At 41.4% G+C, this 16,075-nt stretch overlaps 1 protein-coding gene across 2 annotated transcripts in view; it reads right to left on the bottom strand.

Annotated features, from left to right (window-relative positions):
- Window positions 1–16,075, bottom strand: part of LOC126203573 (alpha-tocopherol transfer protein-like) — a 167,797-nt gene that overhangs the window by 87,923 nt on the left and 63,799 nt on the right. The gene's annotated exons all lie outside the window — the stretch shown is intronic.

The following is a 16,075-nucleotide window of genomic DNA, read 5'->3' as shown; positions in this document are numbered from 1 at the left end:
TTGTTTCTATTTCGTTAGCGATCGGACGTTAATAAACGAATAGCCCTCATACACAGGACGTGGTGAAGAAGTGTGGATGTAGTCTCAGACATTAACTGAAACTCTAGTGTTTAATAGTTACAGGCAACCTTATTTCTTCCATCTGCAGGAAATACGCTTGCGGTGATCCCTTTTTCCTTCACGACACTTCATGTAAGCGCTCTTGAATCCATCTCCCACAGCTGAAATGATACATTGGTGTATGTACCACAACACTATCGCGTTCAGCCAGTAGCACAAAAGGCGTTCCGGGTGTACATAAATTTTTCTTGGGCTTACAGACAGTACTTAGTGTACTATAGATGAAGACGGAGTTACGTTTCAAGTCATATCAGCAACTGACACCAAAAAAAAAGTCCAAGCGTTTTGTTACTACTTTGAATAACGCTGACGCTATATGGTCAAAAGTATCCTGATCACTTTTTTCATTCATCCATTGCCAGTGGCGTCGCTGTTTACACAATCTCAAGGTCGCTTAGCTTTGACCACAGAAGTACGTGGCTTCTGGGGAGCTGCTCGACTATTGTAACCTATTCTCGTTAACTCGCAACGCACAGTCATTGTGCTAGATGGACTACTGGCAGCACTTTGGAACTCCTGTAGTATTCCTTCGGCTGATATCAGGCGAATTTTTACATGCCTTACACCATGTAATTGCGTCACACTAAATTATTTTGATGAGATTAGTAATTAAAAATAGAAATATGGTATATGGTGCTTTTTCTAAAAACCTTTTCGCTCAATATTCGTTTGTTAACATTTGCATTTGTTAATAAATATGGAATTTCAATAAAAGGTAAAAAGAGTCCTATCGACGAGCTTCAAACACGACTTTATAAATTTACGAGGTGCGACAATAAAGTAATGAGACCGATTTTCTTTGCAAGATGTGGCAACCCTGCAGGCTTGCGTAGGCACAATATCTGTGACCTTGGTCTATAAGCTGCTTCTAGTCCAAGCGGCACATCGATGCAATTGCTCAGTCGTGAGTTGTGCTGTAACAAGTTAACACGTGTTTGTGTCTCTCGTCACAGAAATGGAACCGCAAAATATTGCGCAACGGTATGCCATTTCTTTTTGCGTTAAATTTGGTGAAAACGCGACGACCACTTACGGTTAGCTTGAGAAGGCTTTTTTCAAGAGCTCAAGTTTTTCGTTGGCATAAAATGTTTAGTGACGGCAGAACGAATGTTGTAGATGAAGACCACAATGGACGACCATCAACCTCACAGACGGTTGTCAACTTGGCCAGGGTGTTTGAACTCGTACGATCTGGTCGAAGATTATCCGTGAAAATGATTGCAGAAGGACTGAACATCATTCTAGAAACGGTTCATCTAATGATAACTGAATATCTTGGTATGAGAAAGATCTGTGCAAAAATGGTCCCCAAAAATCTCACACCACAACAGCGAGAAACACGGAAAAATGTGGCAGCCGATCTGTTAGAGCAAACGGAAATCAATCTAGAACTGTTGAGCCGTGTTATCACTAGTGATGAAAGTTGTTTTTTTCAGTATGATACAGAGACAAAACGCCAAAGTTCGCAATGGTGCTCAAAGGGATCACTCAGACCAAAGAAAGTTCGCATGTCAAAGTCAAAAGTGCAATGCATGCTTGTGTGCTTCTTTGATTCCAAGGCAATTGTTCATAAAGAGTGGGGGCCTCCTGGACAAACAGTTAACCAATATTACTACAAACAGAAGTTTTAGAAAGACTTCGTAAAAGAGTTCTTCGTGTCCATGTCAACATTGCTGATAATTGTATTCTGCATCATGATAATGTGCCATCCCATACTGCTCTGGCAGTACAGGAATTTTTAACCTCAAAACAAATTTCAGTACTACCACAGCCACCTCATTCACCAGATATCGCTCCGTGCGACTTTTTTCTATTTCCAAGAGTCAAAACGGCGGTCAAGGGACACCGTTTTCAAACAAGATAAGATATCCAAAAAGCTCTGACGCGGGTCTTTGAGGATATTACAGAAGATGAGTACCAGAAATGTTACCATAAATGGCAGAAGCGCTGGAAAAAGTGTGTGCAATCAGAAGGAAACTACTTTGAAGGAGACTACACTAAACTTGACTAAAACGGTAAGCAACATTTTTTTTTCACATGAGTCTCATTACTTTATTGTCGCACCTCGTATACGCTACGTACTGAGCCATTGGCAATTACAGGATCAAGCCTGAAATGTTTAGTAATTAACAGCAGGAGGAAATTTTTTACTTTCCAAAAACGATTTTTTTAGGATAACGTCGTGCTGCTTTAGGAAACAGATGTTCGGGCATTAACAAAAGTCCCATAAATATGGAAAAAATCGGAGAGGGTCAGCCCTTGTAGGACTGCAGCTTGCTTAATGTAATGCTCCAGTTATACCAAGTTATTAATTTTTACGATGTTAACATAATACAGTTCTTGATGCAGCCGCCATATAAGCGAATTCAGTATGCACATGTCTGGATACAATGGTAGGAGGGTGGAGGATATGTAGAATCGTTTCATATGAACTAATCTATCAATTTCAGAAATCGTTGTCAAGAAGCTCAAACGTTCAATGGCCACTAGGGCTGAGCTCCATTCGGTTTCTAAATTTCGTTGCGTGATATGGCTTCGTATCAGAATTCAAGCATGCCGAGGAAACTCATGGATGCAGAGGAAACTCTGAAGAACTCAACTGTAACAACATATCCGAAACAAACCTGTGTATAAACGGTTACTGTTTTTAAGTGTATTTCAGCTACGGGGGTCGTCAGTCGTTCGAACCTGTTCCAGGAATAAAATAATAGCCTAAAACCACAGCGTCTGTTGGTTTTGCTGCTAGATATCGTTCAACTTCTGGCCAACAAGATTTTCTTAAAAAATGTTTAAATGTATGTGAAATCTTATGGGACTTAACTGCTAAGATCATCAGTCCCTAAGCTTACACACTACTTAACCTAAATTATCCTAAGGACAAACACACACACACCCATGCTCGAGGGAGGACTCGAGCCTCCGCCGGAATCAGCCGCACAGTCCATGACTGCAGCGAATTAGACCGCTCGGCTAATCCCTCGCGGCAAAATTTTCTTAAATCATTTCAGTTTGTCATATATCTAGTGGTTACTGGTAATTTATTCAGTTCATATAGATGTCATACGGGTCCTCACGAAAATGAATATATCTATCGACAAATCGACGTTTTTAGTCCTTTAAACTTTACCCTCGTTGTCTCTGCTAACATAAAAATCTGTCACACGAACATGCCACACCTGCATAAGTAACACGTATGATACAGTCATAATCGAATTTAAACTGCTACTTCGAACTGAGCCAAAATCTTATTTACTTGGAGCTCATGATGTCACTGATGTAAACCTTGTAATGATGACGTGGTTTTTAACTGAATAAACATATTACACGTTATTCATTTAGAATGCAAGTGAATTTACTGCGTGGTTAAGTGAGTCACAATTTGAAAGAAAGCCGCCCCCTTCCACCAACGGAGTATGCATGCGAATCATTTATATGGGATAGGGTTGAATAGGTTTGACGTGAGGATCATACGTCGAAAAACAAAACTGACGATATTATCAAAATGAAAATGAACCTTAACGTCATTATGAAATTCTGGAATCATATTTTATCTACAAAACTTGTGTGAAACGTGATCCATGTTTTATGAATACTTTTTAATTACCCAATATTAACTAAAGGTGGTTTTGTGTCGGAAAGAGTCGGATCGCGGTATGTGTTTTTTTTAGTTCTATCTCCATGTGGATAGGTCAGTTACTTAAAAAAACTGTTTCCAGAAGTTTCTAAAACCAAGCAGTGCCAGAATCTTGTATGATAGGTTTAGTTGTATTATTTCATTGACGCTGTCCGCCACAGCGCCTTTTATTTCATTTTGAGTGAAAGGTGACACTGACAGTAGATGAATGTTAACAGCATGAAGCATAGCTTCTGAACATGAAACCAAAACTGAAAACTTCAATCAGACGCTTTTACATTGGAACCAACTTTCAATAAATGTAAATTTAGGTTCGAGAACAAAAAAAAAAAAAAAAAAAAAAAAAATCAAACTGGACCAATCAAACAGTTATCGTTCGCATAACTGCTGTCAATCTTTGAAAATCGAAACTGATGCATTCATAAAATTATTTGCTTCCCGACGATGGAGCTACAAGATTTTTCCTTATAAAATGCTTCGGTCTTGTACAACTGCGCGATTGCTACAGAAAATAGCTTCGTATTGCGTCATCTACTTTTAAAAGACAACAGTCACTTCCGTAACGTGCCGTGTCATTGTTCTTACGGTTAATGCAGTCAACAACTTCGCTGATTTACATAGTAAGCGCTTCATTTCTTTGTCGTCACGTCTGCACACTTGACGTGGAGTGTTGCCTGTATTCATTTCAATAGCATTTGCGGTTTCTGAAGTTATAATACTGTTCAACAATGGAAAATGTGTTTGTCGCCTTTCTGTGACAGCTTGCAACGAGATATTGCTCTCTTCTGATTATTTATTATCTTCTTTCTTCGTGCTATACGATGATGGAGACACGCACTGTCTAAATGTAACTTCTAGTCTCATAGCTGATGTACTCGAAGATTTGGGTTAAGAGTCTAAGAGGATCCCGATGCTGGCTTTGGAACGTAAGTCTTTTAGGCTCACAGGAAAACGTTTTTGTTCTTGCTCCCATGTCCTTAGAGTCAGACTTGGGATCAATTCAGAAAACGTAGGGTGACACACTGCGTCTGTAATTACCCACAAAGATGGACTACAAACTATAAATTATTCTTATAGCACGCAATGAGCGCACAGAAGCAAAAACTTTTACTCACAGGTTTATTCCAGTTCATCTAAATTGTCCTTTCTTCCCAAGAGAATTACGCCCTTGCCCATTATACCATATGTCACTGTGCAGTTTTTGTAACATTCATTTTGTGAGTTAACCAATTACGCTTATAACACTCAGAGCGACGTAAATATATCCTGCAAGCAATTTTTAGCAGTGAACCATTCTTTCAGGGAAGACGGGCTCCTAAAATATTAGTTACTACGTTTTAGGAACATGGTTATCAGACTGGTTCAAACTAGACATCAATCATCAACTGTATAGTGAACGAAAAATTGCATTTAGGGCGTAGTGTTTTTATCAAGCACTTCTAAAAATTAGGTTACAAAAAGAAATTATTGTACATACTTTGCTTTGTAACGGAAGGTGTTTATAAGCGGCTGTAACATATTCTAGGGTAAAAATCAGATTTTAAATTGGCACCATAGAGATGTTCCCAACGCTAATTTTTATCCCGAAGTTTGTGAATTTAAGCCCTTTCCGAGCTAGGCGTCCAGCTTTGGTGCCCTTTTACATCTGTTAATAGTACCGATGGCATATCTTTGTAAGGTAGATGGTGAGTAAACTAGCCCGTGATTTACAAAATAACGAATTACAATTACAGGTGTCTTCATTCGTACTTCAGCTAATTTTGACTTTTTAAAATGTGACATTCTTTCGCTTATTGAATGAACTGACTATCGTTTGCGCTGTCTTTTGTACGTGCCTGACGTTTGAAACATATAGCTGTAAGATATTTTCCCTATACAGACTCTAGTTTTCCAGATTCCTACTTCTAACATCTACGGTTGGAAATACATCATTCATCATTCCAGTTCACACCGACGCAAATTATCATTTGTAGGTATTTCTATGACTTAAATGATACTAGTCACGGCCTATTGTAATTTTAGCGCAGTCTGTAACATCTATTTAGCGTCGGCAGCCAGTATTTAAACCGGGATGATATCTTCTCAAGATGTGGCTAGGTTCTGTACGCTGGTGCCCAGAAAGCTCTGCAACAAGCTAGCTATAAATATGAAACAGGAACACGGGAATTCCTGAACATTCAAAGGTGAATTAAAAATGTATTTTATTAACTACTTCTACAATCATCTGAACTCGTATGGCATTGCTGGCTGGGAGACCCCGAAGGGCATGTTCAGCCGCCTAATTGGAAGGATTTTACATTTGCATCGCGCACACTGACAACTTTCCTTCGTGAAATCTGAGACTCAAGCTTAGCGTCCCAGTCCGACGGCCGGACTACTATGTCCTCACTTCGTGCGACACAGTGAAGAAGTTTGAAGTTTAACCAAGTCCATTGACGCAAAGTCTGATATAAAGAAACTCCACGCCACCTCTCACCTTTTCCTTTGCCATAAAGGCAAAAATAAAGCTGCCAGTAATGCGTGGCGTACTATGGCGGTTACCCATTCAAGTACTGGCCACACCCGGCGTTGCTTAACTTTGGTGACATAGTAAGTATTTATTATGTATCTATATGTTTGACGTTGATACTGCATCAGAATATTTTATGATCTGAAGATGGCAGTAGCAGAAACTGGTAATAGTGAAGTGTAAAAGTTGGTGTGATCAAGACAGACGTGTCAACGAAAGTGCCAAAATATGATCACGGACTTATATTCGGATTTTATGTCTTCAATTGATTAACTCTGGTGATCCGACGGGAAACGGTATTCACAACGGGGCTAGACCGTTGGCTACAAAACATCTCGTTACGAATGGTGAAACCCGTCAGTAGTATGATAGGTATCTATGTAAGACAATGTGTTGTTAATACTGAAGTTGGAGCACAATAGTTCTCTACTAGGCGTGATCCTGTTGGGGACGGTATACCCTTGCCGTACTTCGTCCTTTGAAGAGACTTACCCAGCTAACTGCAGTTTAACATGAACTATGAACTACGAACAACCCCCCCATGAGCCATGGACCTTGCCGTTGGTGGGGAGGCTTGCGTGCCTCAGTGATACAGATGGCCGTACCGTAGGTGCAACCACAACGGAGGGGTATCTGTTGAGAGGCCAGACAAACGTGTAGTTCCTGAAGAGGGGCAGCAGCCTTTTCAGTAGTTGCAGGGGCAACAGTCTGGATGATTGACTGATCTGGCCTTGTAACACTAACCAAAACGGCCTAGCTGTGCTGGTACTGCGAACGGCTGAAAGCAAGGGGAAACTACGGCCGTAATTTTTCCCGAGGGCATGCAGCTTTACTGTATGGTTAAATGATGATGGCGTCCTCTTGGGTAAAATATTCCGGAGGTAAAATAGTCCCCCATTCGGATCTCCGGGCGGGGACTACTCAAGAGGATGTCATTATCAGGACAAAGAAAACTGGCATTCTACGGATCGGAGCGTGGAATGTCAGATCCCTTAATCAGGCAGGCAGGTTAGAAAATTTAATAAGGGAAATGGATAGGTTAAAGTTAGATATAGTGGGAATTAGTGAAGTTCGGTGGCAGGAGGAACAAGACTTCTGGTCAGGTGACTACAGAGTTATAAACACAAAATCAAATAGGGGTAATGCAGGAGTAGGATTAATAATGAATAGGAAAATAGGAATGCGGGTAAACTACTACAAACAGCATAGTGAACGCATTATTGTGGCCAAGATAGATACGAAGCCCACGCCTACTACAGTAGTACAAGTTTATATGCCAACTAGCTCTGCAGATGACGAAGAAATTGAAGAAATGTATGATGAAATAAGAGAAATTATTCAGATAGTGAAGGGTGACGAAAATTTAATAGTCATGGGTGACTGGAATTCGGTAGTAGGAAAAGGGAGAGAAGGAAACGTAGTAGGTGAATATGGATTGGGGCTAAGAAATGAAAGAGGAAGCCGCCTGGTAGAATTTTGCACAGAGCACAACTTAATCATAGCTAACACTTGGTTCAAGAATCATAAAAGAAGGCTGTATACATGGAAGAAGCCTGGAGATACTGACAGGTTTCAGATAGATTATCTAATGGTAAGACAGAGATTTAGGAACCAGGTTTTAAATTGTAAGACATTTCCAGGGGCAGATGTGGACTCTGACCACAATCTATTGGTTATGACCTGTAGATTAAAACTGAAGAAACTGCAAAAAGGTGGGAATTTAAGGAGATGGGACCTGGATAAACTGAAAGAACCAGAGGTTGTAGAGAGTTTCAGGGAGAGCATAAGGGAACAATTGATAGGAACGGGGGACAGAAATACAGTAGAAGAAGAATGGGTAGCTTTGAGGGATGAAGTAGTGAAGGCAGCAGAGGATCAAGTAGGTAAAAAGACGAGGGCTAGTAGAAATCCTTGGGTAACAGAAGATATATTGAATTTAATTGATGAAAGGAGAAAATATAAAAATGCAGTAAATGAAGCAGGCAAAAAGGAATACAAACGTCTCAAAAATGAGATCGACAGGAAGTGCAAAATGGCTAAGCAGGGATGGCTAGAGGACAAATGTAAGGATGTAGAGACTTATCTCACTAGGGGTAAGGTAGATACTGCCTACAGGAAAATTAAAGAGACCTTTGGAGAAAAGAGAACCACTTGCATGAGCATCAAGAGCTCAGATGGAAACCCAGTTCTAAGCAAAGAAGGGAAAGCAGAAAGGTGGAAGGAGTATATAGAAGGTCTACACAAGGGCGATATACTTATGGAAATACTTACGGAAATGGAACAGGATGTAGATGAAGATGAAATGGGAGATAAGATACTGCGTGAAGAGTTTGACAGAGCACTGAAAGACATGAGTCGAAACAAGGCCCCTGGAGTAGATAACATTCCATTGGAACTACTGACGGCCTTGGGACAGCCAGTCCTGACAAAACTCTACTATCTGGTGAGCAAGATGTATGAAACAGTCGAAATACCCTCAGACTTCAAGAAGAATATAATAATTCCAATCCCAAAGAAAGCAGGCGTTGACAGATGTGAAAATTACCGAACAATCGGTTTAATAAGTCACAGCTGCAAAATACTAACGCGAATTCTTTACAGAAGAATGGAAAAACTAGTAGAAGCCGACCTCGGGGAAGCTCAGTTTGGATTTCGTAGAAATGTTGGAACACGTGAGGCAATACTGAACCTACGACTCATCTTAGAAGCTAGATTAAGGAAGGGCAAACCTACGTTTCTAGCATTTGTGGACTTAGAGAAAGCTTTTGACAATGTTGACTGGAATACTCTCTTTCAAATTCTGAAGGTGGCAGGGGTAAAATACAGGGAGCGAAAGGCTATTTACAATTTGTACAGAAACCAGATGGCAGTTATAAGAGTCGAGGGGCATGAAAGGGAAGCAGTGGTTGGGAAGGGAGTGAGACAGGGTTGTAGCCTCTCCCCGATGTTTTCAATCTGTATATTGAGCAAGCAGTGAAGGAAACTGTGGTGTCACCGCCAGACACCACACTTGCTAGGTGGTAGCCTTTAAATCGACCGCGGTCCATTAGTATACGGCGGACCCGCGTGTCGCCACTGTCAGTGATCGCAGACCGAGCGCCGCCACACGGCAGGTCTAGAGAGACGTACTAGCACTCGCCCCAGTTGTACAGCCGACTTTGCTAGCGATGCTACACTGACAAATACGCTGTCATTTGCCGAGACGATAGTTAGCATAGCCTTTAGCTACGTCATTTGCTACGACCTAGCAAGGCGCCATTATCAATAGATATTTAACTTGTGATGCCTGTACCGTCAGACCGATGTTCTACAATTATGGATTAAAGTTAAGTATTACATCAACTACGTACTTCATTTGCTACTAAAAATTCCCTTAACTGTTCCAGACCGCACGCCAGTCTGCGTGTAATTAAACGCGTGCATTTCGGCCTCTTCTAGCAATACGGTGTTGGCTCTTCTGCCAACACAGCAGAAACAAAAGAAAAATTCGGAGTAGGTATTATAATCCATGGAGAAGAAATAAAAACTTTGAGGTTCGCCGATGACATTGTAATTGTATCAGAGACAGCAAAGGACTTGGAAGAGCAGTTGAACGGAATGGATAGTGTCTTGAAAGGAGGATATAAGATGAACGTCAACAAAAGCAAAACGAGGATAATGGAATGTAGTCGAATTAAGTCGGGTGATGCTGAGGGAATTAGATTAGGAAATGAGACACTTAAAGTAGTAAAGGAGTTTTGCTATTTGGGGAGCAAAATAACTGATGATGTTCGAAGTGGAGAGGATATAAAATGTAGACTTGCAATGGCAAGGAAAGCGTTTCTGAAGAAGAGAAATTTGTTAACATCGAGTATAGATTTAGGTGTGAGGAAGTCATTTCTGAAAGTATTTGTATGGAGTGTAGCCATGTATGGAAGTGAAACATGGACGATAAATAGTTTGGACAAGAAGAGAATAGAAGCTTTTGAAATGTGGTGCTACAGAAGAATGCTGAAGATTAGAAGAGTAGATCACATAACTAATGAGGAGGTATTGAATAGGATTGGGGAGAAGAGAAGTTTGTGGCACAACTTAACTAGAAGAAGGGATCGGTTGGTAGGACATGTTCTGAGGCATCAAGGGATCAACAATTTAGTATTGGAGGGCAGCGTGGAGGGTAAAAATCGTAGAGGGAGACCAAGAGATGAATACACTAAGCAAATTCAGAAGGATGTAGGTTGCGATAGGTACTGGGAGATGAAGAGGCTTGTACAGGATAGAGTAGCATGGAGAGCTGCATCAAACCAGTCTCTGGACTGAAGACCACAACAACAACAACAACGACAATGATACAACTTTGTATTTTCTACATATATGAATCATTTACAGACGCGATAAACGGCAGAAAAAAAACAATAGTATCAGTATACATTGTTTTCATTCTTACAGCATGCATAAAAACATTTTTTTTCTGATAATAATCACGGCACCCATGCAAAATGGCTCTGAGCACTATGGGACTTAACATATATGGTCATCAGTCCCCTAGGACTTAGAACTACTTAAACCTAACTAACCTAAGGACATCACACACATCCATGCCCGAGGCAGGATTCGAACCTGCGACCGTAGCAGTCGCGCGGCTCCGGACTGAGCGCCTAGAACCGCTAGACCACCGCGGCCGGCGGCACCTATGCAGATTAATAAATAAGCTGTGATACATGAACAGCCGTTATGCGTGACAATGTGAAAGGAGAAGAGTTTTATTTTCTGCTCATTGATAACTGCAAAGGCTCGATTATGTTATACGAGAACGTAGAGTATGGGAAATTAATGGCAATTAATTGTTGGTGCAGCCCAATAAGTAGCTTAATTTCGTTCATCATACTCGATGCTTTTGGAAAGCTTTCGACTGTGTCATTCATTATTTAATTTAAATAATAAAAATCTGCACTAGTTACTTATATTTTCATACGTACGCAACACTGTTGTGAATTTATTCTCATTTTTAAGTGCGTTTGTATACATAAATATTTTTGTGACGTTTGCATGTGCGATTTTCTGCCTCTTTTACACTGTAGTTGCCTTTTTAGGGCTACACGACAATTAGAAAATCAGACAAAACGAATCTTGGAATGTTTTTATATGCTAATGTTAGAAATGGTATTTTTGTTTCTCTACTTACAAGTATTATGCCTCCTCCATTACACGGAAAATGTAACGTCTCTGACTGTTCAAACTCTTTGTGAAACCATATGTCGTAATATCTCTGTCTCATATTTTGATTGCAAAAACAAAGAGCGTAAGTGATAATTTGCCTGTGTAATCGATGAGGCACAATACCTATAAGTTGACATACAAAGATACCATCTCTAACAACAGCGTATAAAAAAATTCCAAGACTCATGGTCTCATTTTCCGATTGGAACTACAAAAAGACAATTAAAGAGCAAGAGACGCAGAAAGCCACACATGCAAACGTCACAAATATATTTACGTAAAAAACGCAAGTGAAAATGAGAACAAGTTCTCAAAACACATTGTGCTAAGCATGAAGAAATAAGTAACTGGTGCAATTTTTGATTATTTGAATCATTAGTAGTCTCTGACCTTTATTAATATTTCTTAATATAGGCGTGTGCGTTGACAGTCCTTTGATGTTCTCCGTTATGATACTATTTGTGAAACGTAATATGTGATTCACTCAGCTGCCTGCTTGTTGCAACTTCCACCAGTTGAACTCTACGATAGTTGGTAACAGAAGTGGATAAACGTGCTAGGAATAAGACAGGAACTGTGAAGGGTGCCAAGCAAGCGTAAAATTACTGCGAGTCATTTTAGTTTTATTCGTGACTGTCTTGGGGTATTGTAGGTGTAATTAACGTTTACAGCGCGAAACACTCAGCGAAACTCTCCATTCGCGTTTACAGAGCTAATAAGTGGCACACCAGTGCCGGTAAGAGATTCCACGTTACCTGATAACCACAGATTATGATCCATCATTGTGTCTTGGAAGTACCAGGGCTATTCAGAAAGTAGGGAACGTTTCCGTCTGACGCCGCTAGGCGCGTGCCGTTCGCGTATATTTTGGTACGTGTGTGCTCGGCAGCTCCGTTGGCATCCATCCGTGACAGCGGGGACGTCTCTGCGCGTCTGGTTTTTTCGATATTCGAATTTGAAATGTGCGCTGCAATCGAAAATCCCGCAGTTGTGAGGTGCGGTCTGTGATACTAGTTTTGTTGGTAAAAAACCTAAAACCTATAGAAATTTATCGTGAATTGTGCGAAGTGTACGGAAACAACGTAATGAGTGGATGTTCCGTCCGGAAATGGTGCATTCGATTTAAAAATGGGCGAACCAACGTTCATGATGAAGAGAAGAGTAGACGCCCGAGCATTGTGACTGACGATCTTGTCGCCTAAGTTGATGAAACGATTCGTGAAAACCGTCGCTTCACAATAACGGAGCTTTCGCTTTGTTTTCCACAAGTTTCACCGACTTTGTTGTTTGAAATTGTCACTCAAAAGCTAGGCTACCACAAATTTTGTGCACGATGGGTGTCCAAAATGCTTACCGAGCACCATAAAGAACAGCGAATGGGGGCAGCGTTGACATTTCTCCTGGCCTACCACAAACATGGTGATTCATTACTGGATCGAATCGTAACCGGTGACGAGACTTGGGTGAAACACGTCAATTGTGAGACCAAATTACTGTCCATGGAGTGGGGGCACACAAGGTCCCTCCAAAACCCAAGAAAATGATTGCGAACCTTGTCAGCAAGGAAGTTGATGGCGACAGTGTTTTGGGATAGGCAGGGTGTGCTTCTTATTGACTTTCTTGAACGTGGAGCAACCATAAATTCTGCCCGCTACTGTCAAACTTTGGTAGGTTGGTTGTTTGGGGGAAGAGACCAAACAGCGAGGTTATCAGTCTCATAGGATTAGGTAAGGATGGAGAAGGAAGTCGGCCGTGCCCTTTCAAAGGAACCATCCCGGCATTTGCCTGGAGCGATTTAGGGAAATCACGGAAAACCTAAATCAGGATGGCCGGACGCGGGATTGACCCGTCGTCCTTCCGAATGCGAGTCCAGTGTGCTAACCACTGCGCCACCTCGCTCGGTTTGTCAAACTTTGCACAGCCTTAATAGAGCAGTTCAAAACAAACGCCGAGGACAGCTGACGTCCAAAATTCTGTTTTTGCACGACAATGCCCGACCTCACACGGCAAACCGCACTGAAGAACTCCTGAAGTCATTCAAACGGGAATTTTTCCCTCATCCGCCCTACAGCCCTGATCTTGCAACAAGAGACTTCCACTTGTTTTCCCAGATGAAGAACTGGCTTGCAACGCAGCGCTTTGATGATGACGCGGAACTCCAGGCGGGCGTGACTCACTGGCTGAAGTCTCAGGCGGCAGAATTTTACGATGAAGGTCTTTCAAAGCTTGTCCACCACTATGATAAGTGCTTCATTGTGATTGGTGACTATGTGGAAAAGTAGTATGTCATTCGCTCTTTCAGATGTACATAATAAAATATATTTCTTGTACTTAGTTTTTTTAATGCCAAAACGTCCCCTACTTTCTGAATAGTCCTCGTACATGTATTGACTGAGACAAAACTGGCTGGACACGTTGCTTAGTGATGCAAAAGGACAAAATGTAGCAGGAGAAACAAGAGGCTGTCTGCAAAATTATCAGTTGTGTCAACTGGGGGATAACTCTCAACAATCGAAGACCAGTAACAAATGTTTGCCTGATATTTCAGGTTTCTCTTCAGACCAACAATTCTTAAATGCGCGCTGACTGGAACAAATAGCAACAATAAAAAGAAGCTGTGCGACGTAAACGAATGTTGGTATGTGTGTTTCTAATTCTGAAAGATGACTTTTATTCAAATTTTGCGCCAGTCGATTAGAGTGGCGCTACGCTAGCAGCGCCCCTATGAGGATGCCAATCAGGTTTCAAATATGGTTCAAATGGCTCTGAGCACTATGGGACTCAACATCTGAGGTCATCAGTCCCCTAAAACTTAGAACTAATTAAACCTAACTAACCTAAGGACATCACACACATCCATGCCCGAGGCAGGATTCGAACCTGCGATCGTAGCGGTCGCGCGGTTCCGAACTGAAGCGCCTAGAACCGCTCGGCTACTGAGGCCGGCGCAAATCAGGTTTGCTTTAAAACCACGCTTTAATGGTCGCGAGCGTTATAACCTCTAAGATTTGACATAGTGAGTTGATGTTAGTCAAGAATGCCTTTAAGGCGACAAAGACGCCTTTATCAACATATCACTTAGTTTGAACATGGTCGTGTAATAGGGGTGCGAGAAGCTGGATGTTCCCTCTGCGATATTGCAGAAAGCCTTGACAGGAATGTAGCCACTGTACATGGCAACTATGGTCTGGAGAATGTACGGTCGCAAGAAGATCGTGCTCCGACAGCCACGTAGTACTCCTGAGAGGAAAGACCATCGTGTTCGGCGAGTGGATCTGGCGCATCGCACTGCTCTGCAGTAACAATTTTAGCAGCAGTTGGCACTACAGTGACACAAAGAACTGTTACAAATCGGTTACTTCAAGGACAGCTCTGAGCCAGTCGCCCTGTAGCGTCTATTCCACCGACCCAAACCACTGCCATTTGCATCAGTGGTGTCAAATAAGAGCTCACTGAAGGACGGGACTGAGGTCTGTTGTGTTTTCTGATGAAGGCTGGTTCTGCCTCAGTGCCAGTGATGGCCGTGTGTTGGTTAGGAGGCCAGTTGAGGGTCTGCAATGAGCTGTCTGCGTGCTAGACACACTGGACCTACACCTATAGTGTTGATCTGGGGTGCGATTTCGTGTGACAGCAGGATTATCTTTTGTGGTTATCTCACGCACCCCGACCGCAAATTTGTACGTCAGTCTGGTAATTCGACCTGTTGTGCTGCCTTTCACGAACAGCATTCCATAGTGTATTTTCCAACAGGATAACGCTCGTCCACATACCGCTGTTGTAATCCAATGTGTTCTACATAATGTTGACATGTTGCCTTGGACTTCTGGTTCACTAAAACTGTCTCCAATCAAGCAACATATGGGACATCATCGGACGACAAATCCAACGTTATCCAAAAACAGAATTAACCGTCCCTGTGTTGACCGATCATGACAACAGTCATGGAACTCCTTTCCCACAACCTGACATCCGGCACTTGTACAACACAACATTCTGGCTATTACATTAGTTATTAATGTACCAGCATTTCCTATTTGTAATGGCTTATTGGCACTTACATTAATGTGTGGTTTTCCAGTGTTAATCACTTAAATATGTTACCTAGACAAATGCATTCTCAAAATTTCATTACTCTATATTTATTCTTTTTGGCGTTACTGTATTTTCCCGTCATTGTATAATACAAAGTAGAAACCCCTTATACATAAAAACAATCGTGTACATACATTTACCTTTCACTTACGTTTCGGCAGGACGATGAAGCCATCAGTTGTCGCTGAGTTAGTGCAGTGACATGATACGTGTTGCTATCGTTAATTGTAATTTTCCTACAGTGATATTTTAGAGATAAGACCAACTGTGTAATGCTTTCTTAGATGCATGTATAATAGGAATAATCATCACGTGTTTGTACATCCAGAGATAGAGTGTTTAATTGATACTTACTTGTAGCGTATTTAGTCAGCCAATGCCCGCTGGGGTAATGTCGCACACAGTGGCTAGATACATCACACAACCACACGTCATTATATGTTTATTTGTTATTGCAGTTATACGGTAGGAAATATGCTAACAAACGAAGAAACGCAAACAGAGAAAAGCAACTCTCCACA

Source organism: Schistocerca nitens, chromosome 9 (assembly GCF_023898315.1).
Source record: "Schistocerca nitens isolate TAMUIC-IGC-003100 chromosome 9, iqSchNite1.1, whole genome shotgun sequence".
Classification (NCBI taxonomy): Eukaryota; Metazoa; Arthropoda; class Insecta; order Orthoptera; family Acrididae; genus Schistocerca; species Schistocerca nitens.
Note: the sequence above shows the minus strand (reverse complement) of the source record. Positions and strands in the feature narration are given on the sequence as shown.